The sequence below is a fragment of the Apium graveolens genome, chromosome 3 (genome assembly GCF_009905375.1).
Source record: "Apium graveolens cultivar Ventura chromosome 3, ASM990537v1, whole genome shotgun sequence".
Lineage (NCBI taxonomy): Eukaryota > Viridiplantae > Streptophyta > Magnoliopsida > Apiales > Apiaceae > Apium > Apium graveolens.
The window spans coordinates 126,847,821-126,870,391 of NC_133649.1; the positions used below are offsets into that span (position 1 = coordinate 126,847,821).

At 35.8% G+C, this 22,571-nt stretch overlaps 1 non-coding gene and 1 pseudogene across 1 annotated transcript; one reads left to right on the forward strand and one right to left on the reverse strand.

Moving 5' to 3' along the window:
- Positions 1-3,184: 3,184 nt before the first annotated feature.
- LOC141715568 (small nucleolar RNA R71) lies at positions 3,185-3,291 on the forward strand. The gene has a single exon (XR_012572325.1). It is a non-coding gene; the product is annotated as a small nucleolar RNA R71 (small nucleolar RNA).
- A 14,968-nt stretch (positions 3,292-18,259) lies between these two features.
- Positions 18,260-21,027, reverse strand: LOC141712735 (annexin D2-like; annotated as a pseudogene).
- Between the last annotated feature and the right edge of the window lie 1,544 nt (positions 21,028-22,571).

The following is a 22,571-nucleotide window of genomic DNA, read 5'->3' on the forward strand; positions in this document are numbered from 1 at the left end:
TAAATAAATCCCACAAACCAACTCACAAACCAGAAATGTGCGTGTGTGGATGCTTAACAGATATACTCTCGATACTAGATCAATAACCATAACTTATCTATCATCGAAACAATCAAAAGTTTATAAACATAATAGACAATAAACGCATTATGACTCACAACACCTCCTTTCTACTAGAGTTATACAAGGATTCACACTATTATTGAACATATAGCAAAGATGCTTATTTGATCGTGCAATGAATGAGGTCCCAAAAGACTTATACAATAATACCCATGTAGCGAGCGTTAGGTTAGCGGATCCCAGACTATAAAAGCCTTAGGTCACTAGGCACAAAGTCCCCTAGAACTTAATAACTCGAGTATTAAAGAGCTCACTCTTGATCAATTGTGCATAAATACATACTTTTTTTCTTTCTTTTTTTTCTCTTTTTTCTTTTTTTTCTTTTTTTCAACAATTTCCGAATGTGTGCATTTCGCTCCATCTCATTCAACCCTAGACTACTCATAAAAATATGAGCCGGCTACTAGCCATTTGACGCCTAGCCTTACAACAACTAGCAATGAAATCCAAGTTTTTCTCCAAATAAAAAAATCAGTGTTTTTATGTCATTACGAGAATATCACAAATTCTAAATATAACCAAGTGATTAAATCTCAACAACAAACAAGTATGATCATGATCTAGATCAAAAGCAACCCTATAAGACTTTGTGAAAATATTTATTTCTGGCATGCAAATCAATTCATTAAGACTTAAACATCCCTCTATTCCTCATCACCACACTCAAATCAACATCAACTTATCAAATATCATAGTTCATCTTAAGGGATCATGCTAAATATGCATGCAAATGCAACTATATGAAATTACATAAAAACAAACAAATATGTCCTAAATGAACAATCATACAAAAATATGAATGAACTACAACTAAACATGCAACATGAATCTATATGAATCTATATGGACACACACTACTAATCCTTACATTATCACCCCCAAACTTAAAATTTTCAATGTCCTCATTGAAGGTAATAATAAGGATTTTAGGCATACCTAGTCGTCGGAAAGATCACCCTCTTCGGGTGGAGGATCAGGTGGCCAATCAACCTCGCCACTAGTGTCTCGAACAACAGTACCGAAAGCATGTGTCAAATTTGCAGCAAAATGACGGTGAATGTCGTGCATGGCCTCCATACGCCTAGTTACTCGCCTGTACTGCTCATCACCAACACCAGTCCTATCAACTACCTGCTGCACATGAGAAGAACCCTCTATAGGCACTGGAGGATCCGTTCGGCTACCCTCTACATCATCAAAGATATATCCCAACCCCTTGTCAGGGGGTGCACCTAAGAATGAATAACTCAAGTGATCTAGCTTTCGGTTGAGCTCAAGTATGGGAGCTTCTTGAATAAATGGTTCAAAACGCTTCTGAGAAATTTTTAGCTCTGCTAACCCAAGAGAATCGAATGGTATATCCAACTTCTTCTCCCACGGAGGTGCATTCAAAACCTGCAGTTGCTCTACTTTAAAGCACTCCTTTTTAGCTGTGGGTAACTTTATTTCCTTGAACACATTGAAAGTGACCTTCTGATCATGAACCTTCATCGTAAGCTCTCCTTTTTATACATCGATCATAGTTCGGCCTGTAGCCAAGAATGGTCTTCCCAAGATAATGGGAATCTTCTTATCTTCCTCGAAATCAAGAATTACAAAGTCAGCAGGGAAGAAGAGTTTATCCACCTTGACCAAGACATCCTCCACTATACCTCGTGGATAAGCGATGGAATGGTCAGCTAGTTGCAATGACATGTATGTTGGTTTCGGCTCGGGCAGACCAAGCTTCTTGAAGATAGATAAGGGCATCAGATTGATGCTAGCTCCTAAATCACATAAACACTTGTCGAATGACAAGTTTCCAATGGTGCAAGGAATAGTGAAGCTTCCAGGATCTTTAAGCTTCGGAGCCAACTTCTGTTGCAGCACAGCACTGCATTCCTCCGTTAGAGCAACGGTCTCTAAGTCATCGAGCTTCACTTTCCGAGAGAGAATACCTTTCATAAACCTCGCATAGCTAGGCATCTTTTCAAGAGCTTCAGCGAAAGGTATGTTGATATGAAGTTTCTTGAACACCTCCAGAAACTTAGCAAATTGCTTATCCAGCTTTTTCTTCTGCAGCCTCTTTAGAAAAGGAGGTGGAGGATAGATCTGTTTCTCCCCTGTATTACCCTCAAGAGGAGTGTGTTCCACAGTAGTCTTCCATGGTTCAACCTCTACTTCCTTCTGCACATCTTCTTCAGCCACAACTGCATTTTCTGAATCTTGAGATTTTTCAGGCTCTTCGTCTTGTTGAATTTGGGGGCTTGCGACCTTTCCAGACCTTAAGGTGATGGCGTTCACATGTTCTTTAACTTCCCTCTTGCCTGGATTGGCTTCTGTATCACTAAGAAGCGTTCCTGGTGGTCGATTCAATAAGGCATTAGCAATTTGCCCTATTTGGTTCTCCAGATTCTGGATAGAAACAGCTTGGCTTTGGCATATAAGAGCCTGGTTTTTGCATATAAGTCTGAACTCCTCCAATTCAGATTTTTCATTCGAAGATAGACCTGCATCATGAGTTTGTTGTTGAAGTTGGAGTTGTTGTCTTGGTGTAAATTGTTGTTGAAAACCAGGAGGGTTAAATAGCTTATTTTCAAACTGCTGGAATGGCTGTTGCATCACATTTTGATTGTTGCTCTAGCTGAAGTTAGGATGATTCCAGTTGTCAGGATGATAAGTGTCCGGAACTGGTTGTTGCGATCTCTGAAAGTTGCTCAGAAACTAAGCTGAGTCACTAGATATAGCGCATTGCTCCATCACATGCGGGCCGGCACACAGCTCATAAACACTATTTATCTGTTTAACACCATAGTTAGCCAGAGAATCGATCTTCATAGACAACGCCTTTAGTTGAGCAGTGATAGCCGTAGCTGTATCCACTTCAAGAACTCCTGCTACCTTGCCCTGTGGATATCTCTGGGTTGGATACTGATATTCATTAGCAGCCATCAGTTCAATTAGATCATAAGCTTCCTCATAGCTCTTTGCCCATAATGCTCCGCCTGATGCTGCATCGAGCATGGGTCTGGACTGTGCTCCCAACCCATTGTAAAAAGAAGTGATGATCATCCAATCAGGAATTCCATGATGAGGACACTTCCTAAGCATCTCCTTGTAGCGATCCCAAGCTTCGCTTAGCGATTCTCCCGTTCGCTGCGCAAATGGAGTAATAGCGTTTCTGATTACAGCTGTCTTCGCCATAGGGAAGAATTTAGTAAAATATTTCTGAGCAAGATCCTCCCAAGTAGTAATCGAACCAGATGGTAGAGAGTGTAACCAGCTCTTAGCCTTGTCCCTCAGAGAGAATGGGAACAGTCTCATCTTCACAGCATCTTCAGAAACACCATTGAACCTGAAGGTGTCGCAGATCTCTATGAAATCCCTAATGTGTGTATTGGGATCTTCCGTTGGAGAACCCCCAAACTGGATTGAATTCTGCACCCATTGAATTATGCCAGGCTTGATCTCAAAGGTATTAGATGTGATAGCTAGTCGGATAATGCTAGATCGAATGTCACTGATCTTGGGTTGAGAAAAATCCATCAAAGCTCTCGTTCGTGCTACTGGATCTCCCATTGTAATGAGTACCTGAAACACAAACAAGTAAACCGTGAAAGTAAAACAATCCGAGTCACTGAACTTTAACAACCACTGATGACAAGCACATAAACTAAAAATTAACAACAAGTCCCCGGCAGCGGCGCCAAAAACTTGTTAGGGCGAAAACACGTGCTAATATTCACGCAAGTATATGCGTTCACAAGTAGTATAAGATATAAATCAGATTCGTTCCCACAGAGACTGGTTTAGGTTAAGTTCAATTTATGCACCTATGCAACAATGTATGGTTATCGCTCAATGCTAACACAAATAACAAATTGGGTTTTTATTAAACTAAGAGATTATACTAAATAACATTAACTAAGAGAATTGAAGTTGAATTACTATATATGTCAAACATGGGATCCTAACTTCATTAAATACTTCATTCAATAGCCTTATTGTTCTTAACCTTAGCATGTGATGGTGATGACACTAATCAGATAACACGAAACTGATAAACGCCAACTTTCATTGCACGAGTACCATTCTACCAGACATCCACAAAAGAGATAGAAGCTGAATATGCACCAATTATATTGAGACCCTATATGTCTATATAATTTAACAACATAACGGTTTAAGCACAAGTTATCTATCTTGATTACATAGGGCAAGTAAAACGGTTAGAGTTACCTATGAATCATGTATACACATACATATATATTCATTGTCGCTTCAATAGAGATTAACACACTATCTTATATGTTAGCTACGCACATAAAATGAATAAGCACAACCAATACTAGGATATTAATCAATCACCACACACCAAGATATCGAAACAATTAACTATTGAAATCCATAAGTAAATCCACTAGAATCCCATGACAACGATTAGCCCATAATCGAACTCATCGTCACCATGGGTTCCAATGAAAGCATGGTATAAACAAGGTCTTAATAAACTAAATAATAATCAAAGTACGAATAAACGAGATCTAGGTTCAACAAGAACGAAAACGAGCATCCAAAGTTACAACTAATTCAAACAATCACAAGTTGAAAATAAAATCTTCTTTTTTGGAGTTGTTCTGTGCTTCTAGGTCTTCTCCTTGGTATCCCAATCTTCCCGGATGATGAAAACCCTTATTTTAAGTATATATACGCCCCTAGTGGACCTGGGCCCTTAAAATCGTCAAATTCCACTCAAAAAAGGCTTTTTCAGTAAAATCAGCGACCAGCCGCGTCCTGAGCGGCCGCTCAGCTCTCCTGAGCGGGCGCTCAGCTCTCCTGAGCGGGCGCTCAGCTCTCCTGAGCGGGCGCTCAGCTCTCTGAGCGGGCGCTCAGCTACTGTCTGGAAAAATATTCTGATGAATCTTGTTTTGACCATAACTTGAGTTCTACTCGTCAGAATTAGGCGATTCCACTGCCCACGCGAAGCTGTTGAGATTCTCTACAACTTGAAAATGGCCTTGGATTCCAATTCTGATCACTTTTCATCATATTTCCTTTAAAAGCTCTTTTCTTCATTTAACTGATACCTGAAATGCATTAACACAAAAACACATCAAAATACCAACAACTTGAGTCCAAAATACCAATTTAAGCTTGTAATAAAGCATTCCAAGTGGATATAAAATCCACTTATCAACCATCGATTCTGCGGTGGGATGGCCTAGTGCAGTGGTTGCGCGTGTTAACACGCGTGTGTGTGGCAGTGCTGTGTTGTAATTGTGTCTGTTGTGTTATCTCGATTATTTCTGAATTAATTCTTATTTTTGCAGGAATTATTGATTACAATTCATGAAATAAATCAATTTTGTATGGAAAATTATATTTAATCGGTGAAATTCCGGGTGGAATCCCAAAATTTGTCGGGTACCGACGAATTTTACCGCCGTCGGCGATGAGCCCCGGCGAGCCGACGGTGGACGGTGATGAATTTATTCTGAGTCCTAATTTTCATAAAATAAATCAATTGATTCATGAAATTATTTTTGAAATGAGAATTTGATTTTACATTAAGTCGAGTACGTAATTTAGTTGACGAATTGTGATTGGATTGTCGTTATTGAATTGACGTCGATGGATGTTTCGACGGGTAGTCCGATAAACAAAGGGGACGCTGCCCGATTTCCGGAAAATCGAACTACGGAAATACGGAAGCGCATCCGAGGATTATCGGGACGTCGAGCGAGTATAAGTAAATACATATACGTATGTTTTATACAAAAGCTGATTGTATGTTGTGTTGTATGTTTTGTCTAAAACACCATAACCTTAATTTCATAAAATGACGAGTATACGTATTTTCTGAAAACGAACACTGGATCGATTTTGAGAATGTGAACCCTAATTGTTGTCTGTGTTATTCTAATATGAATAATTACGAATCGGGTTTGAATATCGTTGGGTAAGAATTAGTATCGAGGATATGTCAAGCATACCTAAACGTCTAACGTAGGGTAGTTCGACCCTATAGGTTATAGTCGGGAACACTGAAAGTGGATGATGGACTAAAGATAACCTAGCAATCAGTCGACGAGCTCAGTAGAGTTTCAACAGAAAAACCTGAGTATCGAAGTCGAATCCAATGGGATCTAGTGGTTGGACGTTAAAGCCTGAGCGGCAGAGTCGGCTCAGAATTTATCAGTAATAGTTGTAAATCCTGTAAGGCAAGTATTTCTGAACTTTTCTCCCAGATCTATTACCAATGTTTTTCGAACTGTTTCATAACATGTCGCTATTATTAAACATAACTCATGTTTTATAATGCAAGTGCTTTAAACTGTTTAACCGTGTACTCTGATTTTCTTGATTTTGAGCCATAAGCCTTACTCTTTGTAAACCATCCTTTGTTGATCCTCAGACACCAAATCACACAAATATGATACTACTCCCCAAATATATAACTACCAAACACCAATTACTGGAACAAAATTGTTTGAAAACCAGAAACTTTTATACTACAACCATTCTTTATAACATCAAAGAACTATACCTTGAAAAATCATTATTAGTCGAATACCTGATCCTTTGCAAGCTGGAAACCATTTCTTATACATACCTTGATATACCCTTGAGATATCCATGAGTTTCTTTACGTTTTTATTCAAGTGCTTAACCATCATTGATTATGATCTTGTTTATCGAATTATATTGTTTATCATATTGAACTGCTTTAGAATTGGATAGTTTTTTTTATATATGTTGACCAAATTCGTGGTCAGACCATATCTATGGTCAATTTAGGCCAATGTGTGCCTTGGATCCAGTAGTGAGAGCAGTGATGTGTTCTTTGCTCAGGGTTAGTGCGTGACTGATCAACAGCCTAACCTTGGTTTTAAAACTTAAAATGAATATCCAATTCTAATGATTGTCTAGCAATAAACTTGATTTCTCTGAATCATCTTGTTTAATAATTGATTAACCCCAATTATTGTCATTGTGACTTGCTGAGCTAGTTAGCTCACTCTTGCGAATCTTTTTATGTATTCTATAGTTAAGAAGGATACGGTTGATAGCAAAAGTTTCCCAGTTCAATGCACGAGCTAGGATTCCAGATTGAGTTGGATCGAGCTAGCAGGAGCTTATTGCGGTAGTGAGATAGTAAGATTGTAAGAAAAATTTTATTATCAGTTATAAGTTAAATTAGTTGGGATTTGGTACGATGTAATAAAAGTTAAGGTTGTGGCTTGTTTTCATACTTTAACCTGTTGCGATCCGTGGTTATGTAAAGAAGGGTCATTGCAAATAATATGTCTTATACAAGTTTATATATTGTGTATGTATTGTGGACCCCAAACTTCTGACCCGGGTTTGGAGGGTGCCACATATTGGTATCAGAGCTACAGGTTATAAGTCACTAAAACAATCCTAGGTTGTCGGGATTGGGTAGAGGGTTAGGATTAGAAATAGGGAATATAAAGATAGGACGTTGTGAGGTTGAGTGCGACTATATAGTAGGTTTCCGGCACGGTTCGTGTGGCGATTCAGGATTTTTAGCTTGCAATGTGATTTCCTGACAACGGCAATGGTAGATTCTGATTTCTCTGTATCATTTGATCATTTGGAGCTTTCCGTTCGAGGATCGTCATCTTCTTCCAGATTTGATTTGCACCTTGTTCATCCATCAGTATTAATGGTACTACTTTCTGTTATGACAGTTGCACCTTTTTAAGTTATTCTACATTATTCTACCACCTCTTGATATGAGACTACCTATTTAAGAACCTCCATTCGTTTATTCTTATTCTACTGGACATTCGGTTGTGAGTGTATCTCTTCAGTTTACCTTACACCCAGTTCTATACCCCCAGTTTAGAACTTGTCCTATGAAGCAATTGTACCTACGAGGGCGGATTCGGGTGTTATAGTAAATGGTGAGTATTTGAGATATAAATAAAGGTGAGAAGAAGTTTAGAAGAAGATTTAAGTGTTTCGGAAGATAGCTGTTACCAGATTAAACGAGGCCACTAGTGAATAGACCACCCGTGATTAGTTGGTGGGATGGACTAGAGGAGTTTTGAAAAAAAGTTAGAGAGAAAAGTATAGATCTGGAATTTTCGTAGAATTAAATGATGGTGCTATGATAAATGCGATATGTAAAGTAGTGATGTGATGTGATATGAGTAAATTTTGGTTCTATAAAATAGAGTTGTTGACTATTGGATAGTCTGTTCCCCTTAACAATTGCAAAGTTGATGATGGAAGTATTACCAGTATGAGAGCTTTGATGTGAAGCTACGAATAAGGTAACATGCAACAACAACTGAAGTTTTCATCGATTAAGGAAGGCAAATGGACTCGATAAAGGAGAAAAGGTAGATCGAAGTGAACGGACCTTTATGTGATTGTTTCTTTAATTTGGTACCTTATTATAGGTCGGAAGGACAACAACCAACTCATATAGTAAAGACAACCAGATTTGTGATTTTCAAAATTTTTAACAAGTTTTCGAAAAAGATTTTCCTTACAAAATGTCTAAAAGCCTTTTTGAATAAAATAAGTTTTAAACCTTGGTTGTCAAGTTACTACTTGAGTTTCTTGTTTGTTAAAAGACCCGGATTGCCTTGAAGGATACTTATTTCCGACTTAGTTAATTCAGAGAACCAAGTAACCAACGATTATGAAGGAGTTGATTATTCCTAACAATAAGATGCACATATTGTTTGACAAAATTTACAACAGAATCAGCATACAGAGTTACTATACATTCGATTACTAGGACTATCAGAGTTCGAAGAATTCATTGATTTAACAGAAGCCGGAGCATGACCGAAGAAGATTGGGAAGATTTCTAAATCTTTCCAAAAGAAGAATATTATTAACAAAAGGATCGTTATGTTGAATGATTTGCGGTTATCCTAAATTAAAAAGAGGAAACTCGAAGTTATCTGGTAGGAACGCCATTATGATCCAGTTGTTAAAGTATTGTATGTGTAGGTGCGATGTTAAGGACGCAAGACTTAGAAAGTAAGAATCTATCATAATGCTTAATTTGTGAAGGCATTTTATCGTATATTCCTTCTTAATTCCTAAAAATGTATGAATTTCTTTTCTTAAATAAACTCTTTGATATGATATCGAAAAGGAGGATATTGCATTTCTTTCAAATTTAATTGTTTCCCTCAAGGTTTGCTTTCTGATTGGGACAAACAGTATTATGGTGAGACACTTTGTCAGAATGACGAAGAGTCGGGTGGAACGCCACCTCATCATGTGCTGTATGCCATATGGTATGAAAGACTGGCCATCTTAAGTACCAATGTGGTTGTCTCATTCATATTCAAATCCTTGTTTCTTCTTTCTTTTCAACTCTAATTGTTGTTGAATTGTGAATCCTTCTAGTTGTCTCATTGTACTATCGTCCTTTGCAAGAGTTTTTCAAACAAAAGTCAACATATTATGAACCAAGCGGGTAAAGTTCCATCTACCTCTCATGCATGAAAAGGAAACAAGGGCATATGACGAGGACTGCAAATTACTTGCCCTAGCCAGAGATGCACTTAGAGTCAATGGAATCTACTCCAACAAGAAATACGTCTCCGAGAACGAGCATTTGCAATTTTCTTGTGAAGTATGCTATTTAGAATACGGATGTGATGACGTGAATGATTATTGTGGATACCCTATGCGTTAAATTATTGAAAGATGTGGGAGCGATATGATCGTTTATCTCTCAAGGTATTGTTGACAAGATGATTTACCTCGTTGAACTGATAAGATTATGATTAAAGGACTAGCAAATTCAAGAATATGTATTGGTTAAGTAAATGAGTGCCAATGGTGAAAATGAGATTTATGACAATAATATGTATGGATTTGATATTATTCTAAGGAGTGAATTAACTATTAAAGCGTGATATCCGGATAGACCATCGTGATGAAAGAAAAAAATATATATAATTCTGAGAACGCCAAATGAGAAGATGATGAGGTTCAGAAGATGAAAGAAGGTAAAGAATTTGTTAACGATGATTACGGTGATCAAGATGTGAGCATTATGGTGATTATTAGATAAATAAAAGTCAGAAGTAAACAAAATTTGAAGATTTTATAGAAATTAAGGAGTTTCAAGATATGTTTCTAGATGAGTTATCGGCATTTTCTCCAGATAGAGAAATGAAGCTCGCGATTGACTTAGCACCTGAGACGAAGCCAGTGATCAAGGCCTTACATAAAATGGCACCAGTTAAAATAAGAAAGTTAGCAAAGTAGAGGCAAGAGATACTAGAAGAAAAAGCGATTAGACCCAGTGTATCCCATGAGATGCACTTGTACTAATTGTTAATAAGAAAATGGAAACATGAGAGTATGCGTCGACTAAAGAAAGCTCAACAAGTTTACTATATAGAGTAAGTATTTGTTATCTCGAACTACGGATTTGTTTGATCAAACAGAAGAAGCAAAGTATTTTCTAAAATTGATTTAAGATTTGGGCGTTATCAATTGGAGATTGAACTTATGGACATATCAAGGATAATTTTCCAGAACTGAGTACTGTTGCTATAAAGTTCTAGTAGTATCATTTGAATTAATCAATATACCAATAATATTAAAACTTGATGTACAGAATCTTTAAGGAATATCTGGATGGGTTGTATTTGTGTTACTTAAAGTCAACGAAGGACCATGCGAAGCATTTAATGGCAACTGAGGAGTCGGAGAAGAAAGCAGTCGTATATAAAGTTTGCAAGGTGGAAGTTTTGATGGTAGAAATCATAAGTAATCAGTGAGGAGGAGACCAAAGGAGATCCAGTAGAAATTAGAGTTACTATGAATAAAGAAAGGCCAAAAGCACCAATAAAAGTAAGAAGTTTTACCCTGGACCGGTTATTATTGAAAATTTGTACAAGATTTCTTGAAAGTTGTGATACCTTTGACAAAGCTAACCAGAAAAAGAAAGAAGTCTATATGAAATTGAGAAGGGTGAAGAAAGTTTTGCGGAATTAAAAGAAGAATGGTTACAGTACCTGCTTTATCACTTTGAAGGTACCAAGGAGATTTGGTAATTTATAGTGATGCTTCTCATAAGGGAGTAGGATGTGTATTGATGCAGCACAATAAAATTATTATATATGCACCCAGACAACTGAAACCTTATGAGCAGAAGTATCATACTCATAATTAGGACTAACAGTAGTAATATTCGCTTTGAAAGATTGGGAAACATGATATGTATGGAGAAAAGTGTAAGATCTACGCGGACTATAAAAGTTTGAAGTATGTACTCACGGGGAAAAGCAAATATAGAGGCAAGCGATAAGCAAAAAGGAGAAAACGAACATATCAACTGTACCAGAAGAATTTTTTTTCATGGAATTTTAGAAGTTGGAATCAGAAGTCAGAGTTTATAATCCAAAAAGGAGCGAGGATGGATAGTATGACCTTTCAGTCGAAGTTGTTAAGGAAAAGATAAGAAGATGTCAAGAGAAGATAATGGATCGCGATGTTAGCAGTTAGTAAGAGGAAATTTATGCGCTCGGGAGAACGATCACGATATCCCCCGATTTTCTTCCAGCACTTGGATGTTACAAGCAGAAGAATTAAGAAATGAGATTCCATAGGGAATTCACAATATAAAGTATTTAATCTATTGAAGAGATGCCAAGATATATAGAAATTTAAAGAAAAATAGTGATAACCAGGTATAAGAAGGAAATTTCAAGATGGATTAGGAAGTGTTGGATATGTCAAAGAATAAAGGTGAAATATTGGAGGCCTAGTGGATAAGGCAGGCCCAGGGAGTTGTTTTACAAGAAGTGAATCGTGAAGGGTGCCAGTGATGTTCATGTAGAAAAGAAATGAAATGATAAGAGTATGTACTGATTATCGGGAGTTTAACAAAACAATGAATAAGAAGAAGTGAGACCCTATAAAGAATTGATTACTTATGAGACATGATTCAAGAAGTGTGTTATGTATTGAGAATTAACTTAAGATCCAACCCGAGGACATAACAGAGATTATGATTAAAATAAGTTATGAGTATTGCAAGCTCCGGTGATATTATGTGAAATAACAAGTGTATCAGTTGTCTATAAGGAATTAAGTAACATGTTGTATAAGGAGTACTCAGACAAGTGAATTGTATTTATTGATAACGTCTTCAGCTATTCAGGGAACTATACGTTGAGTCTTCAAGAATGAAATTTTGACTAAGATTAACAAAAGATTCGGAATTGATCCATTAACAACTACCTAAGCAAAGCCATATGGTAATATATGCAGTATGCCGACAGAAAGGATTGGATGTAATTAAGACCACCGAGGAGTTAATAAACGAATTGGAAAGAGTGAAATCTGAAGTTCAAATACTTAAAGGTGATAATACGTGAATCTATGGGATTACTTTTTAGCCTTAACTGATAGAAAAGATTAAGAGATGTTTAAATGTTTGGAAATCAAGTTGAAAATGAGCACCGCCTACCATCCTTAAACGGAGAGTCAACGTATAGAAGTGATTCAGGAAATGTAAGATATGTGGAGAAGTTGAGTTTTAAGGAAAAACTGGAATGATCATGTATCATCGATGTCAGCTTTGGAATGCCACTTTATTAAGCTTCGTGTGAACACAAGTGTAGATCCCAATTTTTATTAAAATAAAGTGGGAGAAAGAAAGTTGTTAAATCCTACGTTAATTCAACACATCAAGGGCATAATAATATTGATTGAAGCAGCTCGGAGTAGACAAAGAAAAAAAAAGTGGATTTGTATCGAGAGAGAGTAAGAGTATAGAAATAGGACCAGTAGTGTTAGTACAAGTTTCATCTTGTAAGAGACTGAATAAGTCTGAGTAGAAGGGACAGGTTAAGTCCTAAAATTAGTAAACCATTCGGGGTATTAATAAATATAGGTAAAGTTGTTCATGAGTTAATGTTACCGTTACAACAGTGTGTACATATAATGTGTTTGACCTGTTAATATTAAAGCGATAAATATTTAATTTGAATTAAGTGACTGATTAGGAGTCAATGAGCTCTTGTCCAAGTGTGTTCTGCATATAGTGATCGATCCAAATTCTTGATCGTTAAAGGCGAGTTCTTGGAAATGAGAGTATATCCATAGTAAGTACGTTTAAAACCCTCGAGTAGAAGAGTCTACTTGGGAACTAGAGTCAGATATGCTTGACAAATATCCTCACTTGTTTAGTTAGACCAGATTCTGAGGACAGAATCTTTTTAAGGGGGGAAGGATATAACGACTCGTGTATTTTTGAATTATTTAAATATGTGATTATGGAAATTATTAAATAAATAAAATATGTGTATTGGTTGTGACTGCTATGTGTTGTGTGATTATTATCTATGTGTGATTTATGAGGTACCAAGTTGTCCGCAGAATTAATTATAGAGTTGTATTGAATTACTTTCAATTTCAAAAATGGATTCAGTGCAATTTAATTGCATAAATATCTGGAATGTCCTTAAAATTGTTTTTATGGTTTTATAATTGCAACAATTATTTTTTGGATTTTACAAAATTTAGAAATAAATATTTTATTAATTATTTAACCCTGTATGATTTTCTGATCATATTTAAGTGTAAATTCCATATTAAATTCCATAATTCTTCAAAAATTACGAAACTCATATTTATATAAGTCGGGAATATTCTGGGAATTTTAAAATTATTTTGGAAATTTTTGGGATCACTTTTACCCACGCGTTGTTTCGTTTAATTGCTAAAAGCGGGTATAAACTGCATTTCAGAAATTATTTTAAAATTACGAAATTTATGTTTTTGTGAACTTCGGGATATTTGTAATATTTTAAGATTATTTTCGTAATTTTCTGAATGTCTTGTAAGTGCAGCTCGGTTCGTTAATTATGAAATACGGGTACGAGTTGCTTCTCAAAAATGATTTAAAAATCATGGAAATTTATTTTTAATAACTTTGAATTATTTATGATATTTTAAAATTAATTTGGTAATTTTATGGGTTATTTTCATTCGCGTGATTGTTTGTTAAATTGCCAAAAATCAGGATAAAACGAGGCTATCAGATAGGGGAGAACACGTGTCAGGATATTAGTTATTCAGCAAAAACGTGGCAGCGAATTATGGCTGATTTTGTGTTCAAAAAAAATAAATAAATAAATAAACAAAACATCACCCCACCCCTCCCCTGTTCTTTCATCGACAGAAAGCCCTCATTCTCAATTTGTCTCTCCCCTCTCTACACTTCCTTTTCTCTCTCAATATCAGATATATACATATAGATATATAGATGCCCTCGGTTTCTTTTTGTTCCATGCTCTTCTCGCCAGAATCCACTTCTTCCCCGGTAATTATGCCGCCGTCTTCATTCCGTTTCCGGTGACCTTGTCGCCGACTCTCCTCCCTCCTATGCGCGTGTAATCGCGTGTGGTACTGTGTTGGTTCCCTTGCTATTGTTTTTCCTGTTCTTGCGAGTTACCATCGATTCTGCGGTGGGATGGCCCTGTGCAGTGGTTGCGTGTGTTAACACGCGTGTGTGTGGCAGTGTTGTGTTGTAATTGTGTCTGTTGTGTTATCTCGATTATTTCTGAATTATTTCTTATTTTTGCAGGAATTATTGATTACAATTCATGAAATAAATCAATTTTGTATGGAAAATTATATTTAATCGGTGAAATTCCGTGTGGAAACCCGAAATTTGTCGGGTACCGACGAATTTTACCGCCGTCGGCGATGAGCCCCGGCGAGCCGACGGTGGACGGTGATGAATTTATTCTGAGTCCTAATTTTCATAAAATAAATCAATTGATTCATGAAATTATTTTTGAAACGAGAATTTGATTTTATATTAAGTCGAGTACGTAATTTAGTTGACGAATTGTGATTGGATTGTCGTTATTGAATTGACGTCGATGGATGTTTCGACGGGTAGTCCGATAAACAAAGGGGACGCTGCCCGATTTCCGGAAAATCGAACTACGGAAATACGGAAGCGCATCCGAGGATTATCGGGACGTCGAGCGAGTATAAGTAAATACATATACGTATGTTTTATACAGAACCTGATTGTATGTTGTGTTGTATGTTTTGTCTAAAACACCGTAACCTTAATTTCATAAAATGACGAGTATACGTATTTTCTGAAAACGAACAATGGATCGATTTCGAGAATGTGAACCCTAATTGTTGTCTGTGTTATTCTAATATGAATAATTACGAATCGGGTTTGAATATCGTTGGGTAAGAATTAGTATCGAGGATATGTCAAGCATACCTAGACGTCTAACATAGGGTATTTCGACCCTATAGGTTATAGTCGGGAACACTGAAAGTGGATGATGGACTAAAGATAACCTAGCAATCAGTCAACGAGCTCAGTAGAGTTTCAACAGAAAAACCTGAGTATCGAAGTCGAATCCAATGGGATCTAGTGGTTGGACGTTAAAGCCTGAGCGGCAGAGTCGGCTCAGAATTTATCAGTAATAGTTGTAAATCCTGTAAGGCAAGTATTTCTGAACTTTTCTCCCAGATCTATTACCAATATTTTTCGAACTGTTTCATAACATGTCGCTATTATTAAACATAACTCATGTTTTATAATGCAAGTGCTTTAAACTGTTTAACCTTGTACTCTGATTTTCTTGATTTTGAGCCATAAGCCTTACTCTTTGTAAACCATCCTTTGTTGATCCTCAGACACCAAATCACACAAATATGATACTACTCCCCAAATGTATAACTACCAAACACCAATTACTGGAACAAAATTGTTTGAAAACCAGAAACTTTTATACTACAACCATTCTTTATAACATCAAAGAACTATACCTTGAAAAATCATTATTAGTCGAATACCTAATCCTTTGCAAGCTGGAAACCATTTCTTATACATACCTTGATATACCCTTGAGATATCCATGAGTTTCTTTACGCTTTTATTCAAGTGCTTAACCATCATTGATTATGATCTTGTTTATCGAATTATATTGTTTATCATATTGAACTGCTTTAGAATTGGATAGTTTTTTTTTATATATGTGGACCAGATTCGTGGTCAGACCATATCTATGGTCAATTTAGGCCAATGTGTGCCTTGGATCCAGTAGTGAGAGCAGTGCTGTGTGCTATGCTCAGGGTTAGTGCGTGACTGATCAGCAGCCTAACCTTGGTTTTAAAACTTAAAATGAATATCCAATTCTAATGATTGTCTAGCAATAAACTTGATTCCTCTGAATCATCTTGTTTAATAATTGATTAACCCCAATTATTGTCATTGTGACTTGCTGAGCTAGTTAGCTCACTCTTGCGAATCTTTTTATGTATTCTACAGTTAAGAAGGATACGGTTGATAGCAAAAGTTTCCCAGTTCAATGCACGAGCTAGGATTCTAGATTGAGTTGGATCGAGCTAGAAGGAGCTTATTGCGGTAGTGAGATAGTAAGATTGTAAGAAAAATTTTATTATCAGTTGTAAGTTAAATTAGTTGGGATTTGGTACGATATAATAAAAGTTAAGGTTGTGGCTTGTTTTCATACTTTAACCTGTTGCGATCCGTGGTTATGTAAAGAAGGGTCATTGCAAATAATATGTCTTATACAAGTTTATATATTGTGTATGTATTGTGGACCCCAAACTTCTGACCCGGGTTTGGAGGGTGCCACACACAGTCTTCCGATTATGATCATCATTCAACTTGTGGGTGATTAACTCAGGATCAATATCAGGCATATATGCCGCCAACTATGAAAACACATCACTACTTTTTTGCAAGAACTTTATTAACTTTCCTTTGAGGGACTCCTCCAACAACGCTCCAATGAAAGTTATCTTCACGAGATCTTTGGGAGTCAAATGAATCGAAATAAAATTTTCTGCCGATTTTCCTCGTTTCTCATCATTCTCACAGATTTCCATATCTTCAATGGGCATCACCTGCCCCCGGTTCCATCTGCCCTTAGTGAGGCTACATAACAGCTCATTTCCATCTTCTGGTCTCCCCTTTCTTCTCCTACTCCGTTCTTTGTTGAAAATATAATCACTGAATGGTAGGATGAGGGGACTGTCATGAAGGCATATATGTCTGTCCTCCCCATGATTGCATTATACGTTGACCCAGCCTTAACCACCATGAAGTTCAACATTTGTGTAGGTTGCTTTGGCTCCTGACCCATTGTCAAAGATAGTTTAATTATTCCTTCAACGAGACATTCGACTCCAGCGAACCCATAAATCGGCATATCAATCGGGTTCATTAAGAATCGTTGTGTCTCATCCTTATAAAGGTATCAGAAAGCAAAATGTCAACTGATACTCCATTGTCTACAAGGATTCTCTTTATAGGGTTGTTCCCTGTGATAGGTGTTATGACTAGAGGATAATCATGAGATAACTTAGGAAACTTAACCCTTTCCATATTAAAATCATTGAATGACAATTGATACTCTAGTCTTGGTCCTTTTCGGAGCTTCCCCAACTATGTGCATGACCCCTCGAGTATAAGTCTTTCTGGAGTTTTTAGAAGTGTCAGCCGTAGTTGATGCTCCAAAGATCATAATAATCACCGATCATATTTCATTTTACTTAAACTTTTAAGTATTGAATAAAAAATATGAAAAAACATAAAATGATGCAACCGCTGGATCACATATCAAATGAAAGGAAAAAATTACGTCTGCGTTAACTTCATGTTTTTCAGCATTTAAGTTTGCAGTTTTGTCCATCAAGTAATATACCCAAACAGAGCACGAAAAGTTGAGCAGAATCTTGTTATCTGCTTAAGCTACTGATTTGCCAAAAAGGCGCAATAATTGAATCGACTACATTGTTACGGTGTCAATTTGATCACAGTTAATTATTAATTTGGGATGAAGTACCTATATCTTCTCAAGGACTTGGCTGGATTAGAAAAAATAAACTGAACTTACAAAAGTTAAACAGTGATCAGGACTCAGAGGGATAGGGTTTTGTGCTGCATAAAAGGTTCGAGTTAGTGAATGCGAGGGGCAAGGAGAAGGGGTTTTTTATAACAATAAAAATCTCCCCAGCCTGAATGCGATGAGAATTCTAGTACTATCAAAATATTTATTACATGTTATGATCTAAATGCAAAACATCTGATTCTTTTAGATAAATGCTCTGCCTTACAAAACTAATATAACATGGACCATAATGGAGCAAGCAATTAAAATTGAGTAAACAGTAAGACCTGTTGCAATTACACAACATAAACCAAACAGGTCATAATGAATAGGTAAATAACAAAATGTTTACCCACTTGGGTTATAAACCTTAACATTTAGAACAGTTGAAAACTGAAGCATTCTGAGATCGTTGGATGAATTGACACATAACAAGATTAATAATAACTTTATAAGATGAAATTGCTTGAAGGAAACATTTATTCAGCAGTCACCATGCCCAATCAAGGCCAGGAGAATCTTCTCATAGTCTCCAGAAGTGTCACCAGCAATTGCACGATCCAGAGGGATGCTATTCCTGCGCTGGTATTCTTCTTTGATACGGTCCATGTCAACCTCAGCCCGGGTGGTGACAACACGAGTAAGAGCCCACTCATCTGTCCCCAGCTTGTTAATAGCCAATCGAAGAGTCTTTGCAAAGTACTTCTCCGGATAAGTCAATCACTTTATAGTTGCCCTAAGCAAAGCGAGGTACTCATCTTTTGGATCAGCTTTCAGATCCTACAAGAATGTTCATCTACTAATGTTTTAAAGGGCATTTAAACTTGTATAGAACTGACAAGACTAAAAGAATGAGACGTCAAAATCTTCATCTGGTTTTTTCTAATTTTCTTTTCGATATGACTTGTTTAACTTCCTCATACGTGAACAGCTTAGAGTATCTTCTATATTATACACACTTAATAAATATCTTATCTAAAATATCCTTGTAGAACATAAAGTGCTAGAACTCACAGGAGGTACGATAGTACCTGAAGAGAGCATGGAAATTTCATTTTACCACGTGGTAGGGAAGTTGGATTGGGAAAAAAAACTGTATCAACTTTAGTCTTTATACAAGATATAAATAGAAGCACTTTTTATAAAACTAAATTACCTTGTTAATAGCATTTCCAAATTGATTGTTATAGTGATTCAGTGTTGCATTGAGCTGCGCTTTGCTCCTTGTAGTCAAGATCCTGATGATCTCGTCATCACTGCAGCACTTCTCAGATATCTTCTCATGCAGATGCTTAGCCTCTGATTTGGCCAAAGTAATATTCACCTCATCACCCTCGTACCTAAATGCACTAACAAGAGGTACCAAAAGCTGCATATAAATTGGAAACAGAACAACGTAAAGTGATTATCCAGCGCATGGTATGACTGTAGTGCAAATGAAATTAACATAGGAAGCTCCAAAGGTTTGGAGTAAGGAATCATTTTATTTCCTCGAGCCCTCTTCTACATCAAGATTAAGCTAGGTTCTCCCATAACAATTCCACACATTTACTATTGATTTTGAGTAGGAGCTAAAAATTAAATAAGTCGTTATTGCAGAAGTGGTTATTACGGGTCTGCTTGACACTAAAACTGACTTAAATTGTGAACTTTGCATCAAACTTGGTGCTATGTAATAAGAAGTTGTTCTGTAAGTAACGAAAATTATTGTTATACCTTACGAAAGTCACCGGTTGTGTGATGTGCAATGTCTTCTTCCAGAGACTTCTTGTAGCGAGCATGATAAGCTTGCCTTACCAAAAAGAGATCGTGGGAAGATCTGGTGCAAGCAATTTCCATGATAACAAACTTGTTTGCCGTTAGCATCTTTGTGGCTTCGTTTGCCAAGAATGCGTCACACTCAGCTGGTACCGGAGTCCATAATAACACCGCCCTCTGGTTTAATATATAGAAATGATCAAAACAAATTTTTAGTAATCAGGATATAAGAACCAATCAATAACATGTAAAAACCAGAATGATCAAGCCTCCTCGGTTAGTTCACCTCAAAATCACTTGAAAGTTCTTTGTCCAGGGCTTTCAACAAGTCTTCCCCATAGGTTGCAGCATAAGTTTTTTGGATAAGTTTTCGCTGGGAAGCATTTCTGTGAGCCAAAATCTGGATAATCAACGCTTCATTTGTTCCCCATCCTGCAAAAATACATTTGTAAGACTTGATTGATCGATAAAAAAATGGACTAAAATATGTATAGCATAGCCAACTTAATTCGTTAATCTTAACTAGTTACAACTTAGAAGCAAAAAATAAAGATTTAAAAATCAGATCTATCATTCAAACAAATAAAGTTCCAAAATTCGAGTGAGGAAACACAAAATAATGCTTTGAGCAAACGAAACTAAGTCTAATATCAAAGATCATTGGAATTTAATCATAATAATTAAACCTGGTCGTAGGAAGCTTAGACCGTTCATTGTCTTTGAATTAGTTCAGTTTACAACTGTATAGATTGGTACTAATACGCGTTCATCAACTTTACAGATTACGGTATTACACTAAATCAGGAAAGAGTTACGAAAACATTCAAATGAAATCAGAGCAAAATACATTGTCATTGCATACAAAAACATACAGATCGTTAATTCGAGATCATGGTCATGTAACATATTGCACCGGTAAATTAAAAAACGGATCATGAAAGTATAACTGTAAACTATTTTTAATGTGTTTGTGCGTAAAATGGGGAGGAATTAAGAAAGGGAACGAACCAGAAAAAGCTTTATGGAGTTGTTCAGAATCCTCAGCAGGAGAAGGAACAGATGCAGGGACTTTTAGGGTAGCCATTGCTATTTTTCTTACCTCTGTGTATAAAACTCTGGCAGTTCTGGAGTGTATAAGAAACACGGTACTTGTTGTCTGAATCGAAAACCAAGATGTAAATGTAGTATTTTATTTATAGGGAAATGTGACCGCTCATTTGGGCTCTATATTCAATGCAAAGATTGCATTGCCGAGACTCAAGCATCTATAATCCCACTGATTTACTATTTTACTTTGATCGATCTTTATTTCATTTTAGTTCGTTCAATACAAACATTTCTCATTTTTTTAATTCTATTTAGTATTTAATGTACTTTCTCAATTTTTTGGAAAACAATCCTAGGGTCCTTATTTATTTTCCCAATACTAGCCTGATTGTAATTAGTTGGCATACTCAAATTTGAAAATTTAAGTCTCTTTTTGGTAGGGCCGTTGAAAACTACTCTGTTGTGAGAAAAAGTGTTGGTGGAAAAAGTACTGTCAGGAAAAATTAGATGACTGTTTTGTAATTTTTTTAATTTATGCATATTTTGAGATAATATATAAAAATAATATTTTTGAGAAAGTTTGATAGTGAAACTGATAGCTACTTCTTACAAAAGCTGAAACAACTTTTTCCAAAAGTATGGGGATATGCTTTTGTTAACAGAAGTTTTTAGACCAAAAGCGCTTTCCCAGACAGCAGTTTTAGAATTTACAAAACACCTTTCTGACAGTTTTTCAGCAAAAAACTGTTGTAGCTGTCCGCAACAGCAATATCAAACGGGGCATAAATCTCCTTTTATATATTAAAAGAGAAGTAGAGGCAAATTAAGTCATTTTAATGGCTGTGAAATTACAATTTTGCCCTTTTATGTTGAAAAATTATAAAAATGTCATTCTCGCACAATTTTTAAAAAAATTATGTATATTGTTGTATCTACTCAGAATTGAACCACAATCCTCATACACAAACATTTCATATCACTGCCATTTGCTACATAACTTTCTGAGTTTAATTTTAAAATTCTAATTAGATAACCCATGTCTTCTCTGTTTAATAAATTTTATTTTTATGATTTTCTTTTTTGAGTATATAAGATGTTAATTTATATTATTTAAGTGCCTTCTTTTTATTTAGTTTCTATAATTTTATTATAAAATTTAAAAAATGTCACCACCTCATATTTGTTTCAAATCTTCATATTCATCAATTTGTTTTATTGACTTCACATTTTTAAATTCTTTTAGTCAACACACACACACAGATATATATATATATATCACGAACGAGTTATATATATTTTTTATATTTTTTTATATATTTTATTAAATAAATTTTTATAAAAATAGTATTTAAAAAAGTAAAATAATTTTAAAATAATCTATAATTTGATTGATCAAAATTTTATATTATAATATAATATATATATTAATTATTCATTCATTTACATTACAAAATAATTTTAATATGATTTGATATTAAAAATATGAGATATTATCAATGTTTTTATATGTTACGAATTAGCAGACTGTTTTTTCTTTATAAAATATAATAAAAATATAAAATTATTATTTTTAATTATTTCCCGCATCTGCGTGGGAATCCCTGTTCCGGCGGGGATCGGTAATGAAAAGAATCCTCGTTTAGGATTCAAGGCATGTTCGGGGATCAGGGGCGGGAATAGTACTCCCGGACCTTGAAGAGACCTGATACATATCCCTAAAAAAACTTCAAATGTTTTTGTTATACTGATATAGTTTTG